Below are 12,054 nucleotides of genomic sequence, written 5' to 3' on the forward strand. Positions count from 1 at the left end.
AACCATTATGCTGTCTCTCCAGCCCATAAATTGTTTTTGTTTTGTTTTAGCCAGAGCACTATTCAGCTCTGGTTTATGATTATGCTGAGGATTGAACCCGGAGACTCCTATCTTCAGACATGAAAGTCTTTTGCATCACCATTATGCTATCTCCCCCAGTTCCTTTTCTTTAAAGACATTTTATTATTTAAATCATATGGGAGAGAGATATTTTCATGATAGAGAGTGAGAGAGGGAAAGAGAAGCTGAGCACCACTCTGGCTCATGTGACAGCACCAGGATCAAACCAGAAGTCTCAGGTATGGAAGTTCCGCACTCTCCCTTGGCATTAGGCAATGAACCAAGGACCTCACATGTGCGTGATAGTGCTGAATATCCTTTTCAACCTTGATTTAAAAAGGTCCATATCCTGAGGGAAGACTGGATGAGGGAGAGACAGGCAGAAAAAGAGAGGAGAAGGAAGAAGAGACACGTCATCATTGCTTCTCCACCCCTGAGCATCCTCCTTCCACACCCCCACCCCCAAACCGTCCCTGCTTGTACTGGTTTGGATTAAAGCCAGGACTTCACAAATGGTAAAGAGTGTGCTCTATCATCTGAGCTATTTTATGGCCCCAGACCGCTTTTCTAATCAATTCCTATGAGAGCTTCTAATCTTATGGTTCTTTTTGGCCAAGATACTGTGTGCATTCCCAAATAACTCACAGATTTAATCGAAAGAAACAGTGAACCTTTTTTCTTATCATTTTGGGTCCACAGTGTATAGACTATACAAAAAATAAAAGGTCCCTGAAAGCAGTGGAAGTCCTGGAGTTCTATGACTCCTGTCATTTACCCTTTGAGAGACTGACTATAGTAAGACTGAAGTCACATAAATGCGCCATCATGTTCAGAGTCCAGGCAGTTGTGTGCTGCAGCCAGTGGTTCATGTCTGTGGCCACTGTGATGGCAGCTTATAGGATGGCATCTTGGATTGTTTCTTCTGGAATGGCCTCATTGTTTCCGGCTGCTACAAGGTGACTGTACATCTCAGTGCTAGTTCTGTGGTCATTTCAAACTCCTTGTGTCCCAAATAATGTTATCTTTCACCTTCTTTTCCTTCTAAATGTGTGTGTTTAAGATTTAATTGTTTATTTACTTTTTATTTATTTATTTATTTTTGTCACCAAGGTTATTGATGGGGCTTGGTGCCTACATATTATTACCATTCCTTTTTTTTTCTTTCTCTTACATCCTTTCTTCTTCCTCTTCCACTTCCTTCTCCTCCTCCTCCTTTTTCTTCATCTGTTTTTCTTTCTCTCTTTCTTTTTATAGAGAGTGAGGAGAGACACTTGTATCACCATTCCATTGCTCGTGAAACTTTTGCACCTACAAGTGAGGAGTAGGGCTTGAGCCCTATTTATTTTCATAAGATACCAGAGCAGTGCTTGACATATGTTGGTGCTAAGGTTTGAACTACCAGGAGTTGAACCTGAGACCTCATGGGCCTCAAACATGTAAACCTAGTGACCTAGTGTGCTTGGATCAGCACACTGTTTTTCAGGCCCCTCTAAATGTATTTCTTTCTTTCTTCCTTTTCTCCTCCTCCTCCTCCTTCTCCTTCTCTCCTTTTAATATCAGAGCACTACTCAGCTCTGGCTTATGGTGGTTCAAGGGATTGAACCTGGGACTTTGGAGCCTCAAGCCTGAGAGTCTCTTTGCATAACCATTATGCTATCTACCCCTCCCCTGTATTCCTTATTTCAATTTAGTATAACCACTATCCTATCTCAAATTCTTTCCTCTTTTAGTATGTCCCTTGAACCAGCTGATTTTTGTCTCGAAAGTATTTTCATTGGTACTATTTGGAAACCACATGATCTTAGTATAATAATTATTAAAGTAGTAGGTTGGAAATGAACATTTGTGAGAATACTGAGTTACTTTCAGTACATGAAATGCCGCAATAATTTGATATAGTATATCTTCATTGGAGTTGAGAGAGAAAACAAGTCTGAATGAGTAAACTTGACTGCTGACCTAGGACAGTCACCAGGAAGAATGAAGCCATAGTAAAGTATGCGAACAAATTTGCCTAAATCTATCATTATTTCAGGAAATTAATTTAGAGCATTTCCTTAGTAAATTATGGGTCTTTTGATTTATCTTTTTAAAAAATATTTATTTATTTATTCCTGTTTGTTGCCCTTGTTGTTTTATTGTTGTAGTTATTATTGTTGTCGTTGTTGGATAGGACAGAGAGAAATGGAGAGAGGAGGGGAAGACAGAGAGAGGGAGAGAAAAATAGACACCTGCAGACCTGCTTCACCGCCTGTGAAGCAACCCCCGTGCAGGTGGGGAGCCAGGGGCTCGAACTGGGATCCTTGATTTATCTTTATGTAAGAGAACATTATGCTCTCTAATTATGCACACACATGCACACTCTTTAGGGTTATATTCTTATTATTTTGTTTCTTATTTCTCAAAGTGAACTCTAAATTTTCCTTTGTCTGGATCTCAGATATTCTTGACTGTACATATACTTTCCTCTTTTATGTGCTTTCTTCTCTTTTCTCATTTTTATCTGGTAAAAATTTTGAATTCTTTGAAATTTAGCTTATATTTTTATCTCTTCAAGTATGTGTTCTCGTCAAAAACAAGGGCTCCCTTATCCGTCCATGTGGAGCATTCACATGAGCCATGCTTTAATATCTTCTTTATGAAACTATGCCTAATTCTACTTTTGTCTTGCAAATTACCTGTCTCATACTGTGATCTGGATATATATTTGTTTCATAGGGCATTTCCCCCCTCTATTTTTAGTATTTATTTTAAAAAACAAAACCTTCAGGACCCCAAATCTCATCTGCTATTTTCTTACCTTTAGTTTCCTGATTATTAAACAAATTGTTCTGCTTTATAGCTTAATGCTTTCAGCCACTAAGTTGCAGATGCTACCATGATGCCAACCTGATTTCCCTGGGCAGACAATGTGTCCTGGAAACCCACCTTCTCAGAGCCCTACCCCACTAGGGAAAGATAGAAACAGGCTGGGAATATGGACTGACCTGTAAACACCCATGTTCAGCAATTACAGAAGCCAGACCTTCTGCCTTCAGCACCCAATAAAGATCTTTGGTCCATTCTCCTAGAATAAAGGATAAAGAATAGGAAAGCTTCCAATGGAGGGGACAGGATACAGACTTCTGGTAGTGGGAATTGTATGGAATTGTACACCTCTTATCCTACAATCTTTGCAGATCACTATTAAACACACACACACACACACACACACACACACCTGACAGGAGAATAAATGCAACATAAAAAATTTAAAACAAAAATAATTATAAGGAAGGTAAAAAGTGATAGCTAATATTTACTATCTGTTTAATGTGTTAGGTTTTATATCTCCAGCATGACAGTAAAGAAACAGAGGCTTAGAAATCCTAAATAAATTGCCTAAAATAACCTGCTGATGAGAGCATGATACAACGCCAAAGTCAAAATACTGCCTTTATTGGCTAAATGCTTTCGGGACTGTTAACATCGCAAACGATCTTTTTCTCTACTCTTCTATCTGCTTTAATTATAGAATCTGCTAATTGCATTTCATTTTAAGCTTAGTTTTATTTTTAAATTAAAAAATATTATTTATTATTTATTCAGTATCTTAACATACTATGTTCATCAGAGATATGGGTCTGAAGTTTTATTAATTAATTAATTATTTTTTGTTATGTTTCTGTTTTTGGTGTCAGGGTGATGTTGGATTCATAGAAGTTGCTATGAAATATTCTTATTTCCCTTAGAGTTTGGAAGAGCTTGAAAAGTCTTGAGTATTAGCTCTTCCTAAAATGTTTTTATAAAATTCATTTGTAAAACCATCTGGGTTTAGACTTTAAAAAATATTTATCCCTAAAGCAACCAGAAGGACAGAAATCACTAAAGTTAGGGCAGAAATAAATAACATTGAGAATAAGAAAACCATACAAAAGATCAACGAAAGTAAATGTTGGTTCTTTGAAAGAGTGTACAAAATCGACAAACCTTTAGCCAGACTCACAAAACAAAAGAGGGAGAAGACCCAAATAAATTGGATACTAAATGAAAGAGGAGATATCACAACAGACACTGCAGAAATTCAACATATCACGCGAGGCTTCTATGAACAACTATATGCCACCAAGCTAGAGAACCTGGAAGAAATGGACTATTTCCTAGATACCTACGAACTTCCAAAACTAAGTAAAGAGGAAGTGGATAACATGAACAGGCCCATCACAGCTAATGAAATTGAAACAGTTATCAAAAATCTCCCCAAAAATAAAAGTCCTGGACCAGATGGTTTTACAAATGAATTCTACAAAACCTTCAAAGAAGAACTAATACCTCTACTTTTAAAAGTCTTCCAGAAGATTGAAGACACTGGAATACTCCCTGCCAGCTTCTATGAAGCTAACATCACTCTGATACCAAAAGCAGACAGGGACACAACCAAAAAAGAAAACTACAGACCAGTATCTCTGATGAACATAGATGCTAAAATACTGAACAAAATTCTAGCCAACCGGATACAGCAGTATATTAAAAAGATTGTTCATCATGACCAAGTGGGGTTTATCCCAGGCATGCAAGGTTGGTTTAATATATGTAAATCAATCAATGTGATCCACCACATCAGCAAAAGCAAGACCAAAAACCACATGGTCATATCAATAGATGCAGAGAAAGCCTTTGACAAAATACAACATCCCTTTATGATCAAAACACTACAAAAAAATGGGAATAGATGGAAAATTCCTGAAGATAGTGGAGTTTATCTATAGCAAACCTACAGCCAACATCATACTCAATGGTGAAAAACTGGAAGCATTTCCCCTCAGATCAGGTACTAGACAGGGCTGCCCACTATCACCATTACTATTCAACATAGTGTTGGAAGTTCTTGCCATAGCAATCAGGCAGGAGCAAGGAATTCAAGGGATACAGACTGGAAGAGAAGAAGTCAAACTCTCCCTATTTGCAGATGACATGATTGTATACACAGAAAAACCTAAGAAATCCAGCAAGAAGCTTTTGGAAATCATCAGGCAATACAGTAAGGTGTCAGGCTATAAAATTAACATTCAAAAGTCAGTGGCATTCCTGTATGCAAACACTAAGGTAGAAGAAATTGAAATCCAGAAATCAATTCCTTTTACTATAGCAACAAAAACAATAAAATATCTAGGAGTAAACCTAGCCAAAGAAGTGAAAGACTTAAGGACGGGCATGAAGATCCCGGTTCGAACCCCGGCTCCCCACCTGCAGGGGAGTCACTTCACAGGCGGTGAAGCAGGTCTGCAGGTGTCTATCTTTCTCTCCTCCTCTCTGTCTTCCCTTCCTCTCTCCATTTCTCTCTGTCCTATCCAACAACGACAACAACAATAATAACTACAACAATAAAACAACAAGGGCAACAAAAGGGAATAAATAAACTAAATAAATTAAAAAAAAAATTAAAAAAAAACAAGTAAAAAAAAAAGAAAAAAAAAGAAGTGAAAGACTTGTATACTGAAAATTATGAGTCACTACTCAAAGAAATTGAAAAAGACACAAAGAAGTGGAAAGATATTCCATGTTCATGGGTTGGTAGAATTAACATCATCAAAATGAATACACTACCCAAAGCCACCTACAAATTTAATGCTATCCCCATCAAGATCCCAAGCACATTTTTTAGGAGAATAGAACCAATGCTATAAATGTTTATCTGGAACCAGAAAAGACCTAGAATTGCCAAAACAATCTTGAGAAAAAAGAACAGAACCGGAGGCATCACACTCCCAGATCTCAAACTGTATTATAGGGCCATTGTCATCAAAACTGCTTGGTACTGGAACATGAATAGACACACTGACTATAGACAATAGACACACTGACTGGAATAGAATTGAGAGCCCAGAAGTGAGCCCCCACACCTAATCTTTGGACATCTAATCTTTGACAGAGGGGCTCAGACTATTAAATGGGGAAAGCAGAGTCTCTTCAACAAATGGTGTTGGAAACAATGGGTTGAAACATGCAGAAGAATGAAACTGAACCACTGTATTTCACCAAATACAAAAGTAAATTCCAAGTGGATCAAGGACTTGGATGTTAGACCACAAACTATCAAATACTTAGAAGAAAATATTGGCAGAACCCCTTTCCACATAAATTTTAAAGACATCTTCAATGAAATAAATCCAATTACAAAGAAGACTAAGGCGAGTATAAACCTATGTGACTACATCAAATTAAAAAGCTTCTTCACAGCAAAAGAAACCACTACCCAAACCAAGAGACCCCTCACAGAATGGGAGAAGATCTTTACATGTCATACATCAGACAAGAGTTTAATAACCAACATATATAAAGAGCTTGCCAGACTCAGCAAGACAACAAATAACCCCATCCAAAAATGGGGGGAGGACTTGGACAGAATATTCACCACAGAAGAGATCCAAAAGGACAAGAAAAATGAAAAAATGCTCCAAGTCTCTGATTGTCAGGGAAATGCAAATAAAGACAACAACAAGATATCACTTCACTCCTGTGAGAATGTCATACATCAGAAAAAGTGACAGTAGCAAATGCTGGAGAGTGTGTGGGGGTCAAAGGAACCTTCCTATACTGCTGGTGGGAATGTCAATTGGTCCAACCTCTGTGGAGAACAGTCTGGAGAACTCTCAGAAGGCTAGACATGGACCTACCCTATGATCCTGCAATTCCTCTCCTGGGGATAGATCCTAAGGGACCCAACATATCCATCCAAAAAGATCTGTGTACACATATGTTCTTGGCAGCACAATTTGTAATAGCCAAAACCTGGAAGCAACCCAGGTGTCCAACAACAGATGAGTGGCTGAGCAAGTTGTGGTATATATACACAATGGAATACTACTCAGCTGTTAAAAATGGTGACTTCACCGGTTTCAGCCGATCTTGGATGGACCTTGAAAAAATTATGTTGAGTGAAATAAGTCAGAAACAGAAGGATGAATATGGGATGATCTCACTCTCAGGCAGAAGTTGAAAAACAAGATCAGAAAAGAAAACACAAGTAGAACCTGAAGTGGAATTGGCATCTCTCACCAAAATAAAAGACTCTGGGGTGGGTGGGTGGGGAGAATACAGGTCCAGGAAGGACTCAGAGGACCTAGTGGGGGTTGTACTCTTATATGGGAAACTGGGGAATGTTATGCATGTACAAACTATTGTATTTACTGTTGAATGTAAAACATTAATTCCCTAATTAAAAAAAATAAAATAATTAAAAAATTTATTTATTTATTCCCTTTTGTTGGGGTTTGGACATTTATTGAGAAGACTCTTGATGTTTTCAATTTATTTGTCTGTAATTGGTCTATTCATGTTTTCTGAATCTTCCTGATTCAGATTTGGAAGGTTATGTGCTTCTGTGAACTTTTCCATCTCTTCTAAGTTCTCTAGCTTGGTGGCATATAGTTGTTCATAGAAGCCTCAAACGATACTCTCCAATTCTGTGGTGTCTATTGTGATACCTCCTTTTTCATTTACAATATTGTTTATTTGAGTTTTCTCCTTTTTTGTGTGTAGTGAGTATAGGCAAGCGTTTTCAATTTTGTTTACCCTTCTAAAGAACCATCACTTAGCTTCACTGATCTTTTGTATGATTCTTTTTTTTTTTTTAATTATTTAATTATTTATTTATTTATTTTTGCCTCTGGGGTTCACTGGGACTCGATGCCTGCACCATGAATACACTGCTCCTGGAGGCCATTTTTTCCCCTTTTTTGCCCTTGTTGTTTATCGTTGTTGTTGTTACTATTGCTGTCATGATTGTTGGATAGCACAGAGAGAAATCAAGAGAGGACAGGAAGACAGAGAGGGAGAGAAAGATAGACACCTGCAGACCTGCTCCACCACCTGCGAAGTGACCCCGCTGGAGGTGACCCCCCTGGAGGTGACCCCCCGCTGGAGGTGACCTTCCTGCAGGCGGGAAGCTGGGAGATCGAACTGGGATTCTTACACAATCCCAGCGCTTTGCGCCACTGGGCTTAACCCACTGTGCTACTGCCCACCCCCCCTTCTGTATGATTATTTTATTTCTAGTGTTATTTATTTCCACCCTAACTTTAATTATTCCACTTCTTCTGCTTGCTCTAGGTTTCCTTTCTTTTTCTTCTAATTCCTTGAGGTGTGCAGTCAGGTTGCTAATTTTTCTGTTTGTGATCAGTTCTCTTCAGTTTCATAGACATGGTCCTCCTGTTTGTTTTCACCAGAATGCATTTCCTCCTTTTCCCTGCCTAATTAACTCACTCTTAGCCTTCAGCTTTAGGTGGCAAATTCTGATGCAGCTCTCTCCTTTTACCCCACCTGGTGGTGGTTTTCCTCTTACAGGGTCCTACAGAGCCTGAGCAGTACTTCCATTGTAGTACTTCCACTGCTTTGTTTTGTAACAATTTCCTTCTGGCCTCTCCAGCCCCTTCTTGATGAACTGCTGTCTCCCTTTCACTTCTCCACAGGAGTCCTCTGCTCAGGCCACACGTGGTTGGTTATTTGTTGACATATTTCCTCAGTGGCTGTTCTCAGCTGGAGGGTAGGAGGATGGGGGTGTCCCTCAGGGACATTTAAATGGGGCCTGAGGAATGTCTGGAGACATTTTTGATCATCATGACTGGAGGGGCAGTGCTACGTCTCATCTAGTGGACAGAGGCCAGAGATGTTGCTAAACCAACTTCCAATGAGCAGGAAAGCCATCCCCCACTCCCATCCCCGTACTAAGCTAGCATTTTAATGATACTTAGACTGAGAAAGCCTCTTCTAGGATATTCTGCAAATTCTGAGGTTCTGGAGAAAAGCCATTTCATAACAAAGAGCTGAAGTTAGATTTAGAGTTCTCAAGTATCAGTAACAGCAGTCTCCAGAGTTGAGGAACTTAATTTTCCATTTAAACGACTCTGGTCCTTTTTGTCAATATTTATTCAGAAGCAGGATGCAGGGAAAACTGATGACTCCAGAGCTTATTAGAAGGCTAGGGGAGATTCCTATCATAATGTAGCCACATAGTGGAGATTGGAGAAAGAATTCTACAAGTAAATCTTCATTTGAGGATCCTTCTTACTTTTCAGACAATTTTAAATATGCCTTGCAATGGATTTTTTTGAGGAGTTGTTGGAAGGAGTGATGACCCTTTTTCAAATTTTCAAAAAAAATTTAAATATAAAACCCTCAGAAATGGCCAAATGTGTGTGTGTGTGTGTGTGTGTGTGTGTGTGTGTGTGGTTAGCAAATAATGAAAGCTGCTACACTGCTTACATGCACACACATAGATATGTACTTATATGCTTTAAAATTCTCTACACCTTTTTAAATTTCCCTTTTCTTCTTCTCCTCCTCTTTTTATATTTATTTATTTATTTATTCCCTTTTGTTGCCCTTGTTGTTTTATTGTTGTAGTTATTATTGTTGTCGTGGTTGATGTCTTTGTTATTGGATAGGACAGAGAAATGGAGAGAGGAGGGGAAGATAGGGGGAAAGAAAGACAGACATCTGCAGACCTACTTCACCACTTGTGAAGTGACTCCCTTGCAGGTGAGGAGCCGGGGCTCAAACCGGGATCCTTATGTCTGTCCTTGTGCTTTGCGCCACATGCGCTTAACCAGCTGCGCTACCGCCCGACAACCTTCCTCCTTTTTTACCCTTGCAATGCCAGGGACACAGTCTCTGTTGAACTATAAAAATAAATGGGGTTCCTCATGAAGGGCCAAATGCCTACACAGAATTCACCGAGTACAAAGGACCCATTCAACAAGTTAATTTAAAGCCTCACATAGTGAATTAGAAGGACTACTAGTTGGGGGTCCAGCAGTAGTGCATCGGGTTAAGCGCTCTTGGTGTGACGTGCAAAGGCCGGCTCGAGCCCACGGCTCCCCACCTGCAGGGGACTCGCTTCACAAGCAATGAAGCAGGTCTGCAGGTGTCTATCTTTCTCTCCCCCTCTCTGTCTTCCTCTCCTCTCTCCATTTCTCTCTGACCTATCTAACAACGACGACATCAATAATAACTACAACAACAATGAAAAACAAGGGCAACAAAAGGGAAAATTAAAAAAAAAAAGAACCACTAGTACACTGGAAAATTGGAATATCTAAAAATATTTGTTTTTCTTTATTACTTTTACTAGTGATTTAATGTTGATTTACAAAATTATAAGGCAATAGGGGTATAATTCCAGACTGTTTCCACTAGAGTTCTATGTCCCCACCCAACCTGCTCTATTGGGAACTGCAGTAGTTCTCCCAAGGTCATAGATATATATGGTTGACTTCATAAATCTATAACTTTTTTTTTTTTTTTTTTTTTTTTTGCTACTAGAGTCATTTCTGGGGCTTAGTGCTGGCATTGCAGCTCCAAATGGCCTTTTTCTTTTTCTTTTCTTTCTTTCCTTATTTTTATTTATTTATTTATTTTTAATGCCAGAGCACTGTTCAGCTCTGGTTTATGATGGTGTGGGGGATTGAACCTGGAGCTTTGGAGCCTCTGGCATGAGAGTCTCTTTGCATCACCATTATGCTATCTATCCTCTACCTGGCCATTTTATTTCTACTTTATTTTTATTTGACAGGACAGAGAAATTGATAGGGAGAAAGACAAACACCTGTAGACCTGTTTCACCACTTGTGAAGTATCCTCCCTGCAGGTGGGGAGAGGGACCTTCAACCCAGAGCCTTGCACGTAATGATATGTGTGCTTAACTAAGTGCACCACTACCTGGCCAGCACTGTATCTATATCTACACCTAATCTGTATCTATGTTACTTTTGCCCATTTTCCCCCTATAGTCCTTCCTCTACTTCCTTTCTTTTTCTTTTAATTTTTTAAAAAATATTTATTTATTTTCTCTTTTGTTGCCCTTATTTTTTATTGTTGTTGTAGTTATTGTTGTTTTTATTGATGTTGTCGTTGTTGCTAGATAGGACAGAGAGAAATGGAGAGAGGAGGGGAAGACAGAAAGGGGGAGAGAAAGATAGACACCTGCAGACCTGCTTCATCGCTTGTGAAGCGACTACCATACAAGTGGGGAGCCGGGGCCTCGAACCGGGATCCTTACACTGGTCCTTGTGTTTTGCGTGTGCGCTTAACCTGCTGCGCTACCGTCCGACTACCCCTCTACTTCCTTTCTAAGTCACACCTACACACAATATTACTTTGAGTGTCCTTCCTTTTGTTTTCCTCTTCTCTCTCAGATACGAGAAACAATGACTGGCTTCCTCTAGTGTTTTCCAGATTTGCTTCCCTTTCAGTGATGGTATAAAAACAAGATTCTCGGTGACAAACACTTAGGGTCCTAGTGGAATTGGGGTTCAGAGCCCTATCGTCTTCATTCCCTATCATTTACCCCTTCAGGAGTATGGGCCAAAATTCTTTCTTGGATGTGGAAGGTGGGGTTTCTGGCTTCTATAATTGCTCTTCACTGGACATGGGTATTGGCAGGTTGATCCATACCCCAAGCCTGTTTCTATCTTTCTGTAGTGGGGTAGGGCTCTGGAGAGGTAAGGCTCCAGAAACATTGGTGAAGTTGTCTGCACAGGGAATACAGGGTGGAATCATAGTAGCATCTGCAACTTGGTGTCTAAAAGGCAGTAAGATATAAAACAGGACATATGTTTAATAAACAAAAGCCAAAAAGTAGGAGTAGAGCAGATAAGAATAGGGACTCAAGGGTGGAAACAAGCTAGGCTATCTATTTTAGGTATGTTCCTAGGGGCCCATGACTTTATTAATCTTTGCTAGAACTTGCTAGTTAACATGGAGGTGGACTAGAAATGTTGCCTGGGAAGGTGATGTCAGACTTGAGGATTGATCTAGAAAGCCAGATTATGACTGAGAGTAGCTCCCAAACTTGAAGAAAATATTATATACATACAATTAACTGTTTACCACATTGACCTGACATGGGGCCCACATCTATTCATATTTAGCACAGGAGCCTGTATAACCTCAGAGTCCCCGTCTGACTAAGCTCCCTGTGACAGTCCCTGGTCACAGCTGGGAACATTCTAGGCT

At 39.5% G+C, this 12,054-nt stretch overlaps 1 long non-coding RNA gene across 1 annotated transcript in view; it reads right to left on the minus strand.

The window, feature by feature from the left end:
* LOC132540493 (uncharacterized) overlaps window positions 1-12,054 on the minus strand; it is a 1,042,170-nt gene that overhangs the window by 1,015,651 nt on the left and 14,465 nt on the right. Inside the window, exon 2 of the long non-coding RNA XR_009551700.1 lies at window positions 3,048-3,127. This is a non-coding gene — a long non-coding RNA (uncharacterized LOC132540493). The remainder of the gene's footprint in view (window positions 1-3,047; window positions 3,128-12,054) is intronic.

This window comes from Erinaceus europaeus, chromosome 1 (genome assembly GCF_950295315.1).
Source record: "Erinaceus europaeus chromosome 1, mEriEur2.1, whole genome shotgun sequence".
NCBI classification, from domain to species: domain Eukaryota; kingdom Metazoa; phylum Chordata; class Mammalia; order Eulipotyphla; family Erinaceidae; genus Erinaceus; species Erinaceus europaeus.